The sequence below is a fragment of the Gasterosteus aculeatus genome, chromosome 2 (genome assembly GCF_964276395.1).
Source record: "Gasterosteus aculeatus chromosome 2, fGasAcu3.hap1.1, whole genome shotgun sequence".
Lineage (NCBI taxonomy): Eukaryota > Metazoa > Chordata > Actinopteri > Perciformes > Gasterosteidae > Gasterosteus > Gasterosteus aculeatus.
Window position 1 is genome coordinate 21,908,193 of NC_135689.1, and position 13,468 is coordinate 21,921,660.

The window sequence follows — 13,468 nt, forward strand, 5'->3', positions numbered from 1 at the left end:
ACAGAGAAGAACTTAGAAAGTGACTCCATTTCATTGTCAAAACTCCAAAACCTTTGACACATTTTAAAAGATTAGGTAGAGGACATACAGTTGCTTACGGCCATACCTCTCTGGCTCCGCCTGATCTCGTCAGATCTCAGAAGCTAAGCAGAGTAGGGCCTGGTTAGTACTTGGATGGAAGACCGCCTGGGAATCCCAGGTGCTGTAAGCTTTTTCATTTCGATCTGTAAAAGACACAGAGAAGGCCTTAGAAAGTGACTCCATTTAATTGTCAAAACTACAAAACCTTTGACACATTTTAAAAGATTAGGTAGAGGACATACAGTTGCTTACGGCCATACCTCTCTGGCTCCGCCTGATCTCGTCTGATCTCAGAAGCTAAGCAGAGTAGAGCCTGGTTAGTACTTGGATGGAAGACCGCCTGGGAATCCCAGGTGCCGTAAGCTTTTTCATTTCTCTCTCTGGAAGAAATCGAGAAGGCATTAGAAAGTGACTCCTTTTTCATTATCAAAACTCCAAAACCTTAGACACATTTTAAAAGATTAGGAAGAGGACATACAGTTGCTTACGGCCATACCTCTCTGGCTCTGCCTGATCTCGTCTGATCTCAGAAGCTAAGCAGAGTAGGGCCTGGTTAGTACTTGGATGGAAGACCGCCTGGGAATCCCAGGTGCTGTAAGCTTTTTCATTTCGATCTGTAAAAGACACAGAGAAGGCCTTAGAAAGTGACTCCTTTTTCATTATCAAAACTCCAAAACCTTTGACACATTTTAAAAGATTAGGTAGAGGACATACAGTTGCTTACGGCCATACCTCTCTGGCTCCGCCTGATCTCGTCAGATCTCAGAAGCTAAGCAGAGTAGGGCCTGGTTAGTACTTGGATGGAAGACCGCCTGGGAATCCCAGGTGCCGTAAGCTTTTTCATTTCTCTCTCTGGAAGAAATCGAGAAGGCATTAGAAAGTGACTCCTTTTTCATTATCAAAACTCCAAAACCTTAGACACATTTTAAAAGATTAGGAAGAGGACATACAGTTGCTTACGGCCATACCTCTCTGGCTCTGCCTGATCTCGTCTGATCTCAGAAGCTAATCAGAGTAGGGCCTGGTTAGTACTTGGATGGAAGACCGCCTGGGAATCCCAGGTGCTGTAAGCTTTTTCATTTCGATCTGTAAAAGACACAGAGACGGCCTTAGAAAGTGACTCCATTTCTTTGTCAAAACTACAAAACCTTTGACACATTTTAAAAGATTAGGAAGAGGACATACAGTTGCTTACGGCCATACCTCTCTGGCTCCGCCTGATCTCGTCTGATCTCAGAAGCTAAGCAGAGTAGGGCCTGGTTAGTACTTGGATGGAAGACCGCCTGGGAATCCCAGGTGCCGTAAGCTTTTTCATTTCTATCTGTAAAAGACACAGAGAAGGCCTTAGAAAGTGACTCCATTTCATTGTCAAAACTACAAAACCTTTGACACATTTTAAAAGTTTAGGTAGAGGACATACAGTTGCTTACGGCCATACCTCTCTGGCTCCGCCTGATCTCGTCTGATCTCAGAAGCTAAGCAGAGTAGGGCCTGGTTAGTACTTGGATGGAAGACCGCCTGGGAATCCCAGGTGCTGTACGCTTTTTCATTTCGATCTGTAAAAGACACAGAGAAGGCCTTAGAAAGTGACTCCATTTCATTGTCAAAACTACAAAACCTTTGACACATTTTAAAAGATTAGGTAGAGGACATACAGTTGCTTACGGCCATACCTCTCTGGCTCCGCCTGATCTCGTCTGATCTCAGAAGCTAAGCAGAGTAGGGCCTGGTTAGTACTTGGATGGAAGACCGCCTGGGAATCCCAGGTGCTGTAAGCTTTTTCATTTCGATCTGTAAAAGACACAGAGAAGGCCTTAGAAAGTGACTCCATTTCATTGTCAAAACTACAAAACCTTTGACACATTTTAAAAGATTAGGAAGAGGACATACAGTTGCTTACGGCCATACCTCTCTGGCTCCGCCTGATCTCGTCAGATCTCAGAAGCTAAGCAGAGTAGGGCCTGGTTAGTACTTGGATGGAAGACCGCCTGGGAATCCCAGGTGCCGTAAGCTTTTTCATTTCTCTCTCTGGAAGAAATCGAGAAGGCCTTAGAAAGTGACTCCTTTTTCATTATCAAAACTCCAAAACCTTAGACACATTTTAAAAGATTAGGAAGAGGACATACAGTTGCTTACGGCCATACCTCTCTGGCTCTGCCTGATCTCGTCTGATCTCAGAAGCTAAGCAGAGTAGGGCCTGGTTAGTACTTGGATGGAAGACCGCCTGGGAATCCCAGGTGCTGTAAGCTTTTTCATTTCGATCTGTAAAAGACACAGAGAAGGCCTTAGAAAGTGACTCCATTTCTTTGTCAAAACTACAAAACCTTTGACACATTTTAAAAGATTAGGAAGAGGACATACAGTTGCTTACGGCCATACCTCTCTGGCTCCGCCTGATCTCGTCTGATCTCAGAAGCTAAGCAGAGTAGGGCCTGGTTAGTACTTGGATGGAAGACCGCCTGGGAATCCCAGGTGCTGTAAGCTTTTTCATTTCGATCTGTAAAAGACACAGAGAAGGCCTTAGAAAGTGACTCCATTTAATTGTCAAAACTACAAAACCTTTGACACATTTTAAAAGATTAGGTAGAGGACATACAGTTGCTTACGGCCATACCTCTCTGGCTCCGCCTGATCTCGTCTGATCTCAGAAGCTAAGCAGAGTAGGGCCTGGTTAGTACTTGGATGGAAGACCGCCTGGGAATCCCAGGTGCCGTAAGCTTTTTCATTTCTATCTGTAAAAGACACAGAGAAGGCCTTAGAAAGTGACTCCATTTCATTGTCAAAACTACAAAACCTTTGACACATTTTAAAAGATTAGGTAGAGGACATACAGTTGCTTACGGCCATACCTCTCTGGCTCCGCCTGATCTCGTCTGATCTCAGAAGCTAAGCAGAGTAGAGCCTGGTTAGTACTTGGATGGAAGACCGCCTGGGAATCCCAGGTGCTGTAAGCTTTTTCATTTCGATCTGTAAAAGACACAGAGAAGGCCTTAGAAAGTGACTCCATTTAATTGTCAAAACTACAAAACCTTTGACACATTTTAAAAGATTAGGAAGAGGACATACAGTTGCTTACGGCCATACCTCTCTGGCTCTGCCTGATCTCGTCTGATCTCAGAAGCTAAGCAGAGTAGGGCCTGGTTAGTACTTGGATGGAAGACCGCCTGGGAATCCCAGGTGCTGTAAGCTTATTCATTTCGATCTGTAAAAGACACAGAGAAGGCCTTAGAAAGTGACTCCATTTCATTGTCAAAACTACAAAACCTTTGACACATTTTAAAAGATTAGGAAGAGGACATACAGTTGCTTACGGCCATACCTCTCTGGCTCCGCCTGATCTCGTCTGATCTCAGAAGCTAAGCAGAGTAGGGCCTGGTTAGTACTTGGATGGAAGACCGCCTGGGAATCCCAGGTGCCGTAAGCTTTTTCATTTCTCTCTCTGGAAGAAATCGAGAAGGCATTAGAAAGTGACTCCTTTTTCATTATCAAAACTCCAAAACCTTTGACACATTTTAAAAGATTAGGAAGAGGACATACAGTTGCTTACGGCCATACCTCTCTGGCTCCGCCTGATCTCGTCTGATCTCAGAAGCTAAGCAGAGTAGGGCCTGGTTAGTACTTGGATGGAAGACCGCCTGGGAATCCCAGGTGCTGTAAGCTTTTTCATTTCGATCTGTAAAAGACACAGAGAAGGCCTTAGAAAGTGACTCCATTTCATTGTCAAAACTACAAAACCTTTGACACATTTTAAAAGATTAGGAAGAGGACATACAGTTGCTTACGGCCATACCTCTCTGGCTCCGCCTGATCTCGTCTGATCTCAGAAGCTAAGCAGAGTAGGGCCTGGTTAGTACTTGGATGGAAGACCGCCTGGGAATCCCAGGTGCCGTAAGCTTTTTCATTTCTCTCTCTGGAAGAAATCGAGAAGGCATTAGAAAGTGACTCCTTTTTCATTATCAAAACTCCAAAACCTTTGACACATTTTAAAAGATTAGGAAGAGGACATACAGTTGCTTACGGCCATACCTCTCTGGCTCCGCCTGATCTCGTCTGATCTCAGAAGCTAAGCAGAGTAGGGCCTGGTTAGTACTTGGATGGAAGACCGCCTGGGAATCCCAGGTGCTGTAAGCTTTTTCATTTCGATCTGTAAAAGACACAGAGAAGGCCTTAGAAAGTGACTCCATTTCTTTGTCAAAACTACAAAACCTTTGACACATTTTAAAAGATTAGGAAGAGGACATACAGTTGCTTACGGCCATACCTCTCTGGCTCCGCCTGATCTCGTCTGATCTCAGAAGCTAAGCAGAGTAGGGCCTGGTTAGTACTTGGATGGAAGACCGCCTGGGAATCCCAGGTGCTGGAAGCTTTTTCATTTCGATCTGTAAAAGACACAGAGAAGGCCTTAGAAAGTGACTCCATTTCATTTTCAAAACTACAAAACCTTTGACACATTTTAAAAGATTAGGAAGAGGACATACAGTTGCTTACGGCCATACCTCTCTGGCTCCGCCTGATCTCGTCAGATCTCAGAAGCTAAGCAGAGTAGGGCCTGGTTAGTACTTGGATGGAAGACCGCCTGGGAATCCCAGGTGCTGTAAGCTTTTTCATTTCTCTCTCTGGAAGAAATCGAGAAGGCATTAGAAAGTGACTCCTTTTTCATTATCAAAACTCCAAAACCTTTGACACATTTTAAAAGATTAGGAAGAGGACATACAGTTGCTTACGGCCATACCTCTCTGGCTCCGCCTGATCTCGTCTGATCTCAGAAGCTAAGCAGAGTAGGGCCTGGTTAGTACTTGGATGGAAGACCGCCTGGGAATCCCAGGTGCTGTAAGCTTTTTCATTTCGATCTGTAAAAGACACAGAGAAGGCCTTAGAAAGTGACTCCATTTAATTGTCAAAACTACAAAACCTTTGACACATTTTAAAAGATTAGGTAGAGGACATACAGTTGCTTACGGCCATACCTCTCTGGCTCCGCCTGATCTCGTCAGATCTCAGAAGCTAAGCAGAGTAGGGCCTGGTTAGTACTTGGATGGAAGACCGCCTGGGAATCCCAGGTGCCGTAAGATTTTTCATTTCTCTCTCTGGAAGAAATCGAGAAGGCATTAGAAAGTGACTCCTTTTTCATTATCAAAACTCCAAAACCTTTGACACATTTTAAAAGATTAGGAAGAGGACATACAGTTGCTTACGGCCATATCTCTCTGGCTCCGCCTGATCTCGTCTGATCTCAGAAGCTAAGCAGAGTAGGGCCTGGTTAGTACTTGGATGGAAGACCGCCTGGGAATCCCAGGTGCTGTAAGCTTTTTTATTTCGATCTGTAAAAGACACAGAGAAGAACTTAGAAAGTGACTCCATTTCATTGTCAAAACTCCAAAACCTTTGACACATTTTAAAAGATTAGGTAGAGGACATACAGTTGCTTACGGCCATACCTCTCTGGCTCCGCCTGATCTCGTCAGATCTCAGAAGCTAAGCAGAGTAGGGCCTGGTTAGTACTTGGATGGAAGACCGCCTGGGAATCCCAGGTGCTGTAAGCTTTTTCATTTCGATCTGTAAAAGACACAGAGAAGGCCTTAGAAAGTGACTCCATTTAATTGTCAAAACTACAAAACCTTTGACACATTTTAAAAGATTAGGTAGAGGACATACAGTTGCTTACGGCCATACCTCTCTGGCTCCGCCTGATCTCGTCTGATCTCAGAAGCTAAGCAGAGTAGGGCCTGGTTAGTACTTGGATGGAAGACCGCCTGGGAATCCCAGGTGCTGTAAGCTTTTTCATTTCGATCTGTAAAAGACACAGAGAAGGCCTTAGAAAGTGACTCCATTTCATTGTCAAAACTACAAAACCTTTGACACATTTTAAAAGATTAGGAAGAGGACATACAGTTGCTTACGGCCATACCTCTCTGGCTCCGCCTGATCTCGTCAGATCTCAGAAGCTAAGCAGAGTAGGGCCTGGTTAGTACTTGGATGGAAGACCGCCTGGGAATCCCAGGTGCTGTAAGCTTTTTCATTTCTCTCTCTGGAAGAAATCGAGAAGGCATTAGAAAGTGACTCCTTTTTCATTATCAAAACTCCAAAACCTTTGACACATTTTAAAAGATTAGGAAGAGGACATACAGTTGCTTACGGCCATACCTCTCTGGCTCCGCCTGATCTCGTCTGATCTCAGAAGCTAAGCAGAGTAGGGCCTGGTTAGTACTTGGATGGAAGACCGCCTGGGAATCCCAGGTGCTGTAAGCTTTTTCATTTCTCTCTCTGGAAGAAATCGAGAAGGCATTAGAAAGTGACTCCTTTTTCATTATCAAAACTCCAAAACCTTTGACACATTTTAAAAGATTAGGAAGAGGACATACAGTTGCTTACGGCCATACCTCTCTGGCTCCGCCTGATCTCGTCTGATCTCAGAAGCTAAGCAGAGTAGGGCCTGGTTAGTACTTGGATGGAAGACCGCCTGGGAATCCCAGGTGCTGTAAGCTTTTTCATTTCGATCTGTAAAAGACACAGAGAAGGCCTTAGAAAGTGACTCCATTTAATTGTCAAAACTACAAAACCTTTGACACATTTTAAAAGATTAGGTAGAGGACATACAGTTGCTTACGGCCATACCTCTCTGGCTCCGCCTGATCTCGTCAGATCTCAGAAGCTAAGCAGAGTAGGGCCTGGTTAGTACTTGGATGGAAGACCGCCTGGGAATCCCAGGTGCCGTAAGATTTTTCATTTCTCTCTCTGGAAGAAATCGAGAAGGCATTAGAAAGTGACTCCTTTTTCATTATCAAAACTCCAAAACCTTTGACACATTTTAAAAGATTAGGAAGAGGACATACAGTTGCTTACGGCCATATCTCTCTGGCTCCGCCTGATCTCGTCTGATCTCAGAAGCTAAGCAGAGTAGGGCCTGGTTAGTACTTGGATGGAAGACCGCCTGGGAATCCCAGGTGCTGTAAGCTTTTTTATTTCGATCTGTAAAAGACACAGAGAAGAACTTAGAAAGTGACTCCATTTCATTGTCAAAACTCCAAAACCTTTGACACATTTTAAAAGATTAGGTAGAGGACATACAGTTGCTTACGGCCATACCTCTCTGGCTCCGCCTGATCTCGTCAGATCTCAGAAGCTAAGCAGAGTAGGGCCTGGTTAGTACTTGGATGGAAGACCGCCTGGGAATCCCAGGTGCTGTAAGCTTTTTCATTTCGATCTGTAAAAGACACAGAGAAGGCCTTAGAAAGTGACTCCATTTAATTGTCAAAACTACAAAACCTTTGACACATTTTAAAAGATTAGGTAGAGGACATACAGTTGCTTACGGCCATACCTCTCTGGCTCCGCCTGATCTCGTCTGATCTCAGAAGCTAAGCAGAGTAGGGCCTGGTTAGTACTTGGATGGAAGACCGCCTGGGAATCCCAGGTGCTGTAAGCTTTTTTATTTCGATCTGTAAAAGACACAGAGAAGAACTTAGAAAGTGACTCCATTTCATTGTCAAAACTCCAAAACCTTTGACACATTTTAAAAGATTAGGTAGAGGACATACAGTTCCTTACGGCCATACCTCTCTGGCTCCGCCTGATCTCGTCAGATCTCAGAAGCTAAGCAGAGTAGGGCCTGGTTAGTACTTGGATGGAAGACCGCCTGGGAATCCCAGGTGCTGTAAGCTTTTTCATTTCGATCTGTAAAAGACACAGAGAAGGCCTTAGAAAGTGACTCCATTTCTTTGTCAAAACTACAAAACCTTTGACACATTTTAAAAGATTAGGAAGAGGACATACAGTTGCTTACGGCCATACCTCTCTGGCTCCGCCTGATCTCGTCTGATCTCAGAAGCTAAGCAGAGTAGGGCCTGGTTAGTACTTGGATGGAAGACCGCCTGGGAATCCCAGGTGCTGTAAGCTTTTTCATTTCGATCTGTAAAAGACACAGAGAAGGCCTTAGAAAGTGACTCCATTTCATTTTCAAAACTACAAAACCTTTGACACATTTTAAAAGATTAGGAAGAGGACATACAGTTGCTTACGGCCATACCTCTCTGGCTCCGCCTGATCTCGTCAGATCTCAGAAGCTAAGCAGAGTAGGGCCTGGTTAGTACTTGGATGGAAGACCGACTGGGAATCCCAGGTGCTGTAAGCTTTTTCATTTCTCTCTCTGGAAGAAATCGAGAAGGCATTAGAAAGTGACTCCTTTTTCATTATCAAAACTCCAAAACCTTTGACACATTTTAAAAGATTAGGAAGAGGACATACAGTTGCTTACGGCCATACCTCTCTGGCTCCGCCTGATCTCGTCTGATCTCAGAAGCTAAGCAGAGTAGGGCCTGGTTAGTACTTGGATGGAAGACCGCCTGGGAATCCCAGGTGCTGTAAGCTTTTTCATTTCGATCTGTAAAAGACACAGAGAAGGCCTTAGAAAGTGACTCCATTTAATTGTCAAAACTACAAAACCTTTGACACATTTTAAAAGATTAGGTAGAGGACATACAGTTGCTTACGGCCATACCTCTCTGGCTCCGCCTGATCTCGTCAGATCTCAGAAGCTAAGCAGAGTAGGGCCTGGTTAGTACTTGGATGGAAGACCGCCTGGGAATCCCAGGTGCCGTAAGATTTTTCATTTCTCTCTCTGGAAGAAATCGAGAAGGCATTAGAAAGTGACTCCTTTTTCATTATCAAAACTCCAAAACCTTTGACACATTTTAAAAGATTAGGAAGAGGACATACAGTTGCTTACGGCCATATCTCTCTGGCTCCGCCTGATCTCGTCTGATCTCAGAAGCTAAGCAGAGTAGGGCCTGGTTAGTACTTGGATGGAAGACCGCCTGGGAATCCCAGGTGCTGTAAGCTTTTTTATTTCGATCTGTAAAAGACACAGAGAAGAACTTAGAAAGTGACTCCATTTCATTGTCAAAACTCCAAAACCTTTGACACATTTTAAAAGATTAGGTAGAGGACATACAGTTGCTTACGGCCATACCTCTCTGGCTCCGCCTGATCTCGTCAGATCTCAGAAGCTAAGCAGAGTAGGGCCTGGTTAGTACTTGGATGGAAGACCGCCTGGGAATCCCAGGTGCTGTAAGCTTTTTCATTTCGATCTGTAAAAGACACAGAGAAGGCCTTAGAAAGTGACTCCATTTAATTGTCAAAACTACAAAACCTTTGACACATTTTAAAAGATTAGGTAGAGGACATACAGTTGCTTACGGCCATACCTCTCTGGCTCCGCCTGATCTCGTCTGATCTCAGAAGCTAAGCAGAGTAGAGCCTGGTTAGTACTTGGATGGAAGACCGCCTGGGAATCCCAGGTGCCGTAAGCTTTTTCATTTCTCTCTCTGGAAGAAATCGAGAAGGCATTAGAAAGTGACTCCTTTTTCATTATCAAAACTCCAAAACCTTAGACACATTTTAAAAGATTAGGAAGAGGACATACAGTTGCTTACGGCCATACCTCTCTGGCTCTGCCTGATCTCGTCTGATCTCAGAAGCTAAGCAGAGTAGGGCCTGGTTAGTACTTGGATGGAAGACCGCCTGGGAATCCCAGGTGCTGTACGCTTTTTCATTTCGATCTGTAAAAGACACAGAGAAGGCCTTAGAAAGTGACTCCATTTCATTGTCAAAACTACAAAACCTTTGACACATTTTAAAAGATTAGGTAGAGGACATACAGTTGCTTACGGCCATACCTCTCTGGCTCCGCCTGATCTCGTCTGATCTCAGAAGCTAAGCAGAGTAGGGCCTGGTTAGTACTTGGATGAAAGACCGCCTGGGAATCCCAGGTGCCGTAAGCTTTTTCATTTCTCTCTCTGGAAGAAATCGAGAAGGCATTAGAAAGTGACTCCTTTTTCATTATCAAAACTCCAAAACCTTTGACACATTTTAAAAGATTAGGAAGAGGACATACAGTTGCTTACGGCCATACCTCTCTGGCTCCGCCTGATCTCGTCTGATCTCAGAAGCTAAGCAGAGTAGGGCCTGGTTAGTACTTGGATGGAAGACCGCCTGGGAATCCCAGGTGCTGTAAGCTTTTTCATTTCGATCTGTAAAAGACACAGAGAAGGCCTTAGAAAGTGACTCCATTTCATTGTCAAAACTACAAAACCTTTGACACATTTTAAAAGATTAGGAAGAGGACATACAGTTGCTTACGGCCATACCTCTCTGGCTCCGCCTGATCTCGTCTGATCTCAGAAGCTAAGCAGAATAGGGCCTGGTTAGTACTTGGATGGAAGACCGCCTGGGAATCCCAGGTGCCGTAAGCTTTTTCATTTCTCTCTCTGGAAGAAATCGAGAAGGCATTAGAAAGTGACTCCTTTTTCATTATCAAAACTCCAAAACCTTTGACACATTTTAAAAGATTAGGAAGAGGACATACAGTTGCTTACGGCCATACCTCTCTGGCTCCGCCTGATCTCGTCTGATCTCAGAAGCTAAGCAGAGTAGGGCCTGGTTAGTACTTGGATGGAAGACCGCCTGGGAATCCCAGGTGCTGTAAGCTTTTTCATTTCGATCTGTAAAAGACACAGAGAAGGCCTTAGAAAGTGACTCCTTTTTCATTATCAAAACTCCAAAACCTTTGACACATTTTAAAAGATTAGGTAGAGGACATACAGTTGCTTACGGCCATACCTCTCTGGCTCCGCCTGATCTCGTCAGATCTCAGAAGCTAAGCAGAGTAGGGCCTGGTTAGTACTTGGATGGAAGACCGCCTGGGAATCCCAGGTGCCGTAAGCTTTTTCATTTCTCTCTCTGGAAGAAATCGAGAAGGCATTAGAAAGTGACTCCTTTTTCATTATCAAAACTCCAAAACCTTAGACACATTTTAAAAGATTAGGAAGAGGACATACAGTTGCTTACGGCCATACCTCTCTGGCTCTGCCTGATCTCGTCTGATCTCAGAAGCTAAGCAGAGTAGGGCCTGGTTAGTACTTGGATGGAAGACCGCCTGGGAATCCCAGGTGCTGTAAGCTTTTTCATTTCGATCTGTAAAAGACACAGAGACGGCCTTAGAAAGTGACTCCATTTCTTTGTCAAAACTACAAAACCTTTGACACATTTTAAAAGATTAGGAAGAGGACATACAGTTGCTTACGGCCATACCTCTCTGGCTCCGCCTGATCTCGTCTGATCTCAGAAGCTAAGCAGAGTAGGGCCTGGTTAGTACTTGGATGGAAGACCGCCTGGGAATCCCAGGTGCCGTAAGCTTTTTCATTTCTATCTGTAAAAGACACAGAGAAGGCCTTAGAAAGTGACTCCATTTCATTGTCAAAACTACAAAACCTTTGACACATTTTAAAAGTTTAGGTAGAGGACATACAGTTGCTTACGGCCATACCTCTCTGGCTCCGCCTGATCTCGTCTGATCTCAGAAGCTAAGCAGAGTAGGGCCTGGTTAGTACTTGGATGGAAGACCGCCTGGGAATCCCAGGTGCTGTACGCTTTTTCATTTCGATCTGTAAAAGACACAGAGAAGGCCTTAGAAAGTGACTCCATTTCATTGTCAAAACTACAAAACCTTTGACACATTTTAAAAGATTAGGTAGAGGACATACAGTTGCTTACGGCCATACCTCTCTGGCTCCGCCTGATCTCGTCTGATCTCAGAAGCTAAGCAGAGTAGGGCCTGGTTAGTACTTGGATGGAAGACCGCCTGGGAATCCCAGGTGCTGTAAGCTTTTTCATTTCGATCTGTAAAAGACACAGAGAAGGCCTTAGAAAGTGACTCCATTTCATTGTCAAAACTACAAAACCTTTGACACATTTTAAAAGATTAGGAAGAGGACATACAGTTGCTTACGGCCATACCTCTCTGGCTCCGCCTGATCTCGTCAGATCTCAGAAGCTAAGCAGAGTAGGGCCTGGTTAGTACTTGGATGGAAGACCGCCTGGGAATCCCAGGTGCCGTAAGCTTTTTCATTTCTCTCTCTGGAAGAAATCGAGAAGGCCTTAGAAAGTGACTCCTTTTTCATTATCAAAACTCCAAAACCTTAGACACATTTTAAAAGATTAGGAAGAGGACATACAGTTGCTTACGGCCATACCTCTCTGGCTCTGCCTGATCTCGTCTGATCTCAGAAGCTAAGCAGAGTAGGGCCTGGTTAGTACTTGGATGGAAGACCGCCTGGGAATCCCAGGTGCTGTAAGCTTTTTCATTTCGATCTGTAAAAGACACAGAGAAGGCCTTAGAAAGTGACTCCATTTCTTTGTCAAAACTACAAAACCTTTGACACATTTTAAAAGATTAGGAAGAGGACATACAGTTGCTTACGGCCATACCTCTCTGGCTCCGCCTGATCTCGTCTGATCTCAGAAGCTAAGCAGAGTAGGGCCTGGTTAGTACTTGGATGGAAGACCGCCTGGGAATCCCAGGTGCTGTAAGCTTTTTCATTTCGATCTGTAAAAGACACAGAGAAGGCCTTAGAAAGTGACTCCATTTAATTGTCAAAACTACAAAACCTTTGACACATTTTAAAAGATTAGGTAGAGGACATACAGTTGCTTACGGCCATACCTCTCTGGCTCCGCCTGATCTCGTCTGATCTCAGAAGCTAAGCAGAGTAGGGCCTGGTTAGTACTTGGATGGAAGACCGCCTGGGAATCCCAGGTGCCGTAAGCTTTTTTATTTCTATCTGTAAAAGACACAGAGAAGGCCTTAGAAAGTGACTCCATTTCATTGTCAAAACTACAAAACCTTTGACACATTTTAAAAGATTAGGTAGAGGACATACAGTTGCTTACGGCCATACCTCTCTGGCTCCGCCTGATCTCGTCTGATCTCAGAAGCTAAGCAGAGTAGAGCCTGGTTAGTACTTGGATGGAAGACCGCCTGGGAATCCCAGGTGCTGTAAGCTTTTTCATTTCGATCTGTAAAAGACACAGAGAAGGCCTTAGAAAGTGACTCCATTTCATTGTCAAAACTACAAAACCTTTGACACATTTTAAAAGATTAGGAAGAGGACATACAGTTGCTTACGGCCATACCTCTCTGGCTCTGCCTGATCTCGTCTGATCTCAGAAGCTAAGCAGAGTAGGGCCTGGTTAGTACTTGGATGGAAGACCGCCTGGGAATCCCAGGTGCTGTAAGCTTATTCATTTCGATCTGTAAAAGACACAGAGAAGGCCTTAGAAAGTGACTCCATTTCATTGTCAAAACTACAAAACCTTTGACACATTTTAAAAGATTAGGAAGAGGACATACAGTTGCTTACGGCCATACCTCTCTGGCTCCGCCTGATCTCGTCTGATCTCAGAAGCTAAGCAGAGTAGGGCCTGGTTAGTACTTGGATGGAAGACCGCCTGGGAATCCCAGGTGCCGTAAGCTTTTTCATTTCTCTCTCTGGAAGAAATCGAGAAGGCATTAGAAAGTGACTCCTTTTTCATTATCAAAACTCCAAAACCT

The 13,468-nt window shown here is 44.4% G+C and overlaps 57 non-coding genes across 57 annotated transcripts; all 57 read left to right on the forward strand.

Annotated features, from left to right (window-relative positions):
* Nucleotides 1-92: 92 nt before the first annotated feature.
* On the forward strand, nt 93-211 carry LOC144389602 (5S ribosomal RNA). The gene has a single exon (XR_013453732.1). It is a non-coding gene; the product is annotated as a 5S ribosomal RNA (ribosomal RNA).
* Nucleotides 212-327: 116 nt separating this feature from the next.
* Nucleotides 328-446, forward strand: LOC144398848 (5S ribosomal RNA). The gene has a single exon (XR_013460995.1). It is a non-coding gene; the product is annotated as a 5S ribosomal RNA (ribosomal RNA).
* A 117-nt stretch (nt 447-563) lies between these two features.
* LOC144397937 (5S ribosomal RNA) lies at nt 564-682 on the forward strand. Its single transcript, XR_013460084.1, has one exon. It is a non-coding gene; the product is annotated as a 5S ribosomal RNA (ribosomal RNA).
* Nucleotides 683-799: 117 nt separating this feature from the next.
* On the forward strand, nt 800-918 carry LOC144402598 (5S ribosomal RNA). The gene has a single exon (XR_013464534.1). It is a non-coding gene; the product is annotated as a 5S ribosomal RNA (ribosomal RNA).
* Nucleotides 919-1,035: 117 nt separating this feature from the next.
* LOC144399151 (5S ribosomal RNA) lies at nt 1,036-1,154 on the forward strand. Its single transcript, XR_013461296.1, has one exon. It is a non-coding gene; the product is annotated as a 5S ribosomal RNA (ribosomal RNA).
* A 116-nt stretch (nt 1,155-1,270) lies between these two features.
* Nucleotides 1,271-1,389, forward strand: LOC144401382 (5S ribosomal RNA). Its single transcript, XR_013463317.1, has one exon. It is a non-coding gene; the product is annotated as a 5S ribosomal RNA (ribosomal RNA).
* Nucleotides 1,390-1,505: 116 nt separating this feature from the next.
* On the forward strand, nt 1,506-1,624 carry LOC144398585 (5S ribosomal RNA). Its single transcript, XR_013460732.1, has one exon. It is a non-coding gene; the product is annotated as a 5S ribosomal RNA (ribosomal RNA).
* A 116-nt stretch (nt 1,625-1,740) lies between these two features.
* Nucleotides 1,741-1,859, forward strand: LOC144395618 (5S ribosomal RNA). The gene has a single exon (XR_013457753.1). It is a non-coding gene; the product is annotated as a 5S ribosomal RNA (ribosomal RNA).
* Nucleotides 1,860-1,975: 116 nt separating this feature from the next.
* LOC144402609 (5S ribosomal RNA) lies at nt 1,976-2,094 on the forward strand. Its single transcript, XR_013464545.1, has one exon. It is a non-coding gene; the product is annotated as a 5S ribosomal RNA (ribosomal RNA).
* Nucleotides 2,095-2,211: 117 nt separating this feature from the next.
* On the forward strand, nt 2,212-2,330 carry LOC144397938 (5S ribosomal RNA). The gene has a single exon (XR_013460085.1). It is a non-coding gene; the product is annotated as a 5S ribosomal RNA (ribosomal RNA).
* A 116-nt stretch (nt 2,331-2,446) lies between these two features.
* On the forward strand, nt 2,447-2,565 carry LOC144395619 (5S ribosomal RNA). Its single transcript, XR_013457754.1, has one exon. It is a non-coding gene; the product is annotated as a 5S ribosomal RNA (ribosomal RNA).
* A 116-nt stretch (nt 2,566-2,681) lies between these two features.
* On the forward strand, nt 2,682-2,800 carry LOC144401383 (5S ribosomal RNA). Its single transcript, XR_013463318.1, has one exon. It is a non-coding gene; the product is annotated as a 5S ribosomal RNA (ribosomal RNA).
* Nucleotides 2,801-2,916: 116 nt separating this feature from the next.
* LOC144399075 (5S ribosomal RNA) lies at nt 2,917-3,035 on the forward strand. Its single transcript, XR_013461220.1, has one exon. It is a non-coding gene; the product is annotated as a 5S ribosomal RNA (ribosomal RNA).
* A 116-nt stretch (nt 3,036-3,151) lies between these two features.
* LOC144397940 (5S ribosomal RNA) lies at nt 3,152-3,270 on the forward strand. Its single transcript, XR_013460087.1, has one exon. It is a non-coding gene; the product is annotated as a 5S ribosomal RNA (ribosomal RNA).
* A 116-nt stretch (nt 3,271-3,386) lies between these two features.
* Nucleotides 3,387-3,505, forward strand: LOC144401384 (5S ribosomal RNA). The gene has a single exon (XR_013463319.1). It is a non-coding gene; the product is annotated as a 5S ribosomal RNA (ribosomal RNA).
* Nucleotides 3,506-3,622: 117 nt separating this feature from the next.
* Nucleotides 3,623-3,741, forward strand: LOC144395621 (5S ribosomal RNA). The gene has a single exon (XR_013457756.1). It is a non-coding gene; the product is annotated as a 5S ribosomal RNA (ribosomal RNA).
* Nucleotides 3,742-3,857: 116 nt separating this feature from the next.
* LOC144401385 (5S ribosomal RNA) lies at nt 3,858-3,976 on the forward strand. The gene has a single exon (XR_013463320.1). It is a non-coding gene; the product is annotated as a 5S ribosomal RNA (ribosomal RNA).
* A 117-nt stretch (nt 3,977-4,093) lies between these two features.
* On the forward strand, nt 4,094-4,212 carry LOC144395622 (5S ribosomal RNA). Its single transcript, XR_013457757.1, has one exon. It is a non-coding gene; the product is annotated as a 5S ribosomal RNA (ribosomal RNA).
* Nucleotides 4,213-4,328: 116 nt separating this feature from the next.
* LOC144399128 (5S ribosomal RNA) lies at nt 4,329-4,447 on the forward strand. The gene has a single exon (XR_013461273.1). It is a non-coding gene; the product is annotated as a 5S ribosomal RNA (ribosomal RNA).
* Nucleotides 4,448-4,563: 116 nt separating this feature from the next.
* On the forward strand, nt 4,564-4,682 carry LOC144389603 (5S ribosomal RNA). The gene has a single exon (XR_013453738.1). It is a non-coding gene; the product is annotated as a 5S ribosomal RNA (ribosomal RNA).
* A 117-nt stretch (nt 4,683-4,799) lies between these two features.
* Nucleotides 4,800-4,918, forward strand: LOC144395623 (5S ribosomal RNA). Its single transcript, XR_013457758.1, has one exon. It is a non-coding gene; the product is annotated as a 5S ribosomal RNA (ribosomal RNA).
* Nucleotides 4,919-5,034: 116 nt separating this feature from the next.
* Nucleotides 5,035-5,153, forward strand: LOC144398296 (5S ribosomal RNA). The gene has a single exon (XR_013460443.1). It is a non-coding gene; the product is annotated as a 5S ribosomal RNA (ribosomal RNA).
* A 117-nt stretch (nt 5,154-5,270) lies between these two features.
* On the forward strand, nt 5,271-5,389 carry LOC144398375 (5S ribosomal RNA). Its single transcript, XR_013460522.1, has one exon. It is a non-coding gene; the product is annotated as a 5S ribosomal RNA (ribosomal RNA).
* A 116-nt stretch (nt 5,390-5,505) lies between these two features.
* On the forward strand, nt 5,506-5,624 carry LOC144389605 (5S ribosomal RNA). Its single transcript, XR_013453740.1, has one exon. It is a non-coding gene; the product is annotated as a 5S ribosomal RNA (ribosomal RNA).
* A 116-nt stretch (nt 5,625-5,740) lies between these two features.
* LOC144395624 (5S ribosomal RNA) lies at nt 5,741-5,859 on the forward strand. Its single transcript, XR_013457759.1, has one exon. It is a non-coding gene; the product is annotated as a 5S ribosomal RNA (ribosomal RNA).
* A 116-nt stretch (nt 5,860-5,975) lies between these two features.
* On the forward strand, nt 5,976-6,094 carry LOC144389606 (5S ribosomal RNA). Its single transcript, XR_013453741.1, has one exon. It is a non-coding gene; the product is annotated as a 5S ribosomal RNA (ribosomal RNA).
* Nucleotides 6,095-6,211: 117 nt separating this feature from the next.
* On the forward strand, nt 6,212-6,330 carry LOC144395625 (5S ribosomal RNA). Its single transcript, XR_013457760.1, has one exon. It is a non-coding gene; the product is annotated as a 5S ribosomal RNA (ribosomal RNA).
* Nucleotides 6,331-6,447: 117 nt separating this feature from the next.
* Nucleotides 6,448-6,566, forward strand: LOC144395626 (5S ribosomal RNA). Its single transcript, XR_013457761.1, has one exon. It is a non-coding gene; the product is annotated as a 5S ribosomal RNA (ribosomal RNA).
* A 116-nt stretch (nt 6,567-6,682) lies between these two features.
* On the forward strand, nt 6,683-6,801 carry LOC144398297 (5S ribosomal RNA). Its single transcript, XR_013460444.1, has one exon. It is a non-coding gene; the product is annotated as a 5S ribosomal RNA (ribosomal RNA).
* A 117-nt stretch (nt 6,802-6,918) lies between these two features.
* On the forward strand, nt 6,919-7,037 carry LOC144398376 (5S ribosomal RNA). The gene has a single exon (XR_013460523.1). It is a non-coding gene; the product is annotated as a 5S ribosomal RNA (ribosomal RNA).
* A 116-nt stretch (nt 7,038-7,153) lies between these two features.
* LOC144389607 (5S ribosomal RNA) lies at nt 7,154-7,272 on the forward strand. Its single transcript, XR_013453742.1, has one exon. It is a non-coding gene; the product is annotated as a 5S ribosomal RNA (ribosomal RNA).
* A 116-nt stretch (nt 7,273-7,388) lies between these two features.
* Nucleotides 7,389-7,507, forward strand: LOC144395627 (5S ribosomal RNA). Its single transcript, XR_013457762.1, has one exon. It is a non-coding gene; the product is annotated as a 5S ribosomal RNA (ribosomal RNA).
* Nucleotides 7,508-7,623: 116 nt separating this feature from the next.
* LOC144398684 (5S ribosomal RNA) lies at nt 7,624-7,742 on the forward strand. The gene has a single exon (XR_013460831.1). It is a non-coding gene; the product is annotated as a 5S ribosomal RNA (ribosomal RNA).
* Nucleotides 7,743-7,858: 116 nt separating this feature from the next.
* Nucleotides 7,859-7,977, forward strand: LOC144395628 (5S ribosomal RNA). The gene has a single exon (XR_013457763.1). It is a non-coding gene; the product is annotated as a 5S ribosomal RNA (ribosomal RNA).
* Nucleotides 7,978-8,093: 116 nt separating this feature from the next.
* LOC144398093 (5S ribosomal RNA) lies at nt 8,094-8,212 on the forward strand. Its single transcript, XR_013460240.1, has one exon. It is a non-coding gene; the product is annotated as a 5S ribosomal RNA (ribosomal RNA).
* A 117-nt stretch (nt 8,213-8,329) lies between these two features.
* LOC144395629 (5S ribosomal RNA) lies at nt 8,330-8,448 on the forward strand. Its single transcript, XR_013457764.1, has one exon. It is a non-coding gene; the product is annotated as a 5S ribosomal RNA (ribosomal RNA).
* A 116-nt stretch (nt 8,449-8,564) lies between these two features.
* LOC144398298 (5S ribosomal RNA) lies at nt 8,565-8,683 on the forward strand. The gene has a single exon (XR_013460445.1). It is a non-coding gene; the product is annotated as a 5S ribosomal RNA (ribosomal RNA).
* A 117-nt stretch (nt 8,684-8,800) lies between these two features.
* LOC144398377 (5S ribosomal RNA) lies at nt 8,801-8,919 on the forward strand. Its single transcript, XR_013460524.1, has one exon. It is a non-coding gene; the product is annotated as a 5S ribosomal RNA (ribosomal RNA).
* A 116-nt stretch (nt 8,920-9,035) lies between these two features.
* Nucleotides 9,036-9,154, forward strand: LOC144389609 (5S ribosomal RNA). The gene has a single exon (XR_013453744.1). It is a non-coding gene; the product is annotated as a 5S ribosomal RNA (ribosomal RNA).
* A 116-nt stretch (nt 9,155-9,270) lies between these two features.
* On the forward strand, nt 9,271-9,389 carry LOC144398849 (5S ribosomal RNA). Its single transcript, XR_013460996.1, has one exon. It is a non-coding gene; the product is annotated as a 5S ribosomal RNA (ribosomal RNA).
* A 117-nt stretch (nt 9,390-9,506) lies between these two features.
* Nucleotides 9,507-9,625, forward strand: LOC144399314 (5S ribosomal RNA). The gene has a single exon (XR_013461459.1). It is a non-coding gene; the product is annotated as a 5S ribosomal RNA (ribosomal RNA).
* A 116-nt stretch (nt 9,626-9,741) lies between these two features.
* LOC144398977 (5S ribosomal RNA) lies at nt 9,742-9,860 on the forward strand. Its single transcript, XR_013461122.1, has one exon. It is a non-coding gene; the product is annotated as a 5S ribosomal RNA (ribosomal RNA).
* A 117-nt stretch (nt 9,861-9,977) lies between these two features.
* Nucleotides 9,978-10,096, forward strand: LOC144395630 (5S ribosomal RNA). The gene has a single exon (XR_013457765.1). It is a non-coding gene; the product is annotated as a 5S ribosomal RNA (ribosomal RNA).
* Nucleotides 10,097-10,212: 116 nt separating this feature from the next.
* On the forward strand, nt 10,213-10,331 carry LOC144398526 (5S ribosomal RNA). Its single transcript, XR_013460673.1, has one exon. It is a non-coding gene; the product is annotated as a 5S ribosomal RNA (ribosomal RNA).
* Nucleotides 10,332-10,448: 117 nt separating this feature from the next.
* On the forward strand, nt 10,449-10,567 carry LOC144395632 (5S ribosomal RNA). Its single transcript, XR_013457768.1, has one exon. It is a non-coding gene; the product is annotated as a 5S ribosomal RNA (ribosomal RNA).
* Nucleotides 10,568-10,684: 117 nt separating this feature from the next.
* Nucleotides 10,685-10,803, forward strand: LOC144402620 (5S ribosomal RNA). The gene has a single exon (XR_013464556.1). It is a non-coding gene; the product is annotated as a 5S ribosomal RNA (ribosomal RNA).
* Nucleotides 10,804-10,920: 117 nt separating this feature from the next.
* LOC144397941 (5S ribosomal RNA) lies at nt 10,921-11,039 on the forward strand. Its single transcript, XR_013460088.1, has one exon. It is a non-coding gene; the product is annotated as a 5S ribosomal RNA (ribosomal RNA).
* Nucleotides 11,040-11,155: 116 nt separating this feature from the next.
* On the forward strand, nt 11,156-11,274 carry LOC144401386 (5S ribosomal RNA). The gene has a single exon (XR_013463321.1). It is a non-coding gene; the product is annotated as a 5S ribosomal RNA (ribosomal RNA).
* A 116-nt stretch (nt 11,275-11,390) lies between these two features.
* Nucleotides 11,391-11,509, forward strand: LOC144398586 (5S ribosomal RNA). The gene has a single exon (XR_013460733.1). It is a non-coding gene; the product is annotated as a 5S ribosomal RNA (ribosomal RNA).
* A 116-nt stretch (nt 11,510-11,625) lies between these two features.
* Nucleotides 11,626-11,744, forward strand: LOC144395633 (5S ribosomal RNA). Its single transcript, XR_013457769.1, has one exon. It is a non-coding gene; the product is annotated as a 5S ribosomal RNA (ribosomal RNA).
* A 116-nt stretch (nt 11,745-11,860) lies between these two features.
* Nucleotides 11,861-11,979, forward strand: LOC144402631 (5S ribosomal RNA). The gene has a single exon (XR_013464567.1). It is a non-coding gene; the product is annotated as a 5S ribosomal RNA (ribosomal RNA).
* A 117-nt stretch (nt 11,980-12,096) lies between these two features.
* Nucleotides 12,097-12,215, forward strand: LOC144397942 (5S ribosomal RNA). Its single transcript, XR_013460089.1, has one exon. It is a non-coding gene; the product is annotated as a 5S ribosomal RNA (ribosomal RNA).
* A 116-nt stretch (nt 12,216-12,331) lies between these two features.
* LOC144395634 (5S ribosomal RNA) lies at nt 12,332-12,450 on the forward strand. Its single transcript, XR_013457770.1, has one exon. It is a non-coding gene; the product is annotated as a 5S ribosomal RNA (ribosomal RNA).
* A 116-nt stretch (nt 12,451-12,566) lies between these two features.
* Nucleotides 12,567-12,685, forward strand: LOC144401387 (5S ribosomal RNA). The gene has a single exon (XR_013463322.1). It is a non-coding gene; the product is annotated as a 5S ribosomal RNA (ribosomal RNA).
* Nucleotides 12,686-12,801: 116 nt separating this feature from the next.
* On the forward strand, nt 12,802-12,920 carry LOC144399076 (5S ribosomal RNA). Its single transcript, XR_013461221.1, has one exon. It is a non-coding gene; the product is annotated as a 5S ribosomal RNA (ribosomal RNA).
* A 116-nt stretch (nt 12,921-13,036) lies between these two features.
* On the forward strand, nt 13,037-13,155 carry LOC144397943 (5S ribosomal RNA). The gene has a single exon (XR_013460090.1). It is a non-coding gene; the product is annotated as a 5S ribosomal RNA (ribosomal RNA).
* A 116-nt stretch (nt 13,156-13,271) lies between these two features.
* LOC144401388 (5S ribosomal RNA) lies at nt 13,272-13,390 on the forward strand. Its single transcript, XR_013463323.1, has one exon. It is a non-coding gene; the product is annotated as a 5S ribosomal RNA (ribosomal RNA).
* The last annotated feature ends 78 nt before the right edge of the window (nt 13,391-13,468 follow it).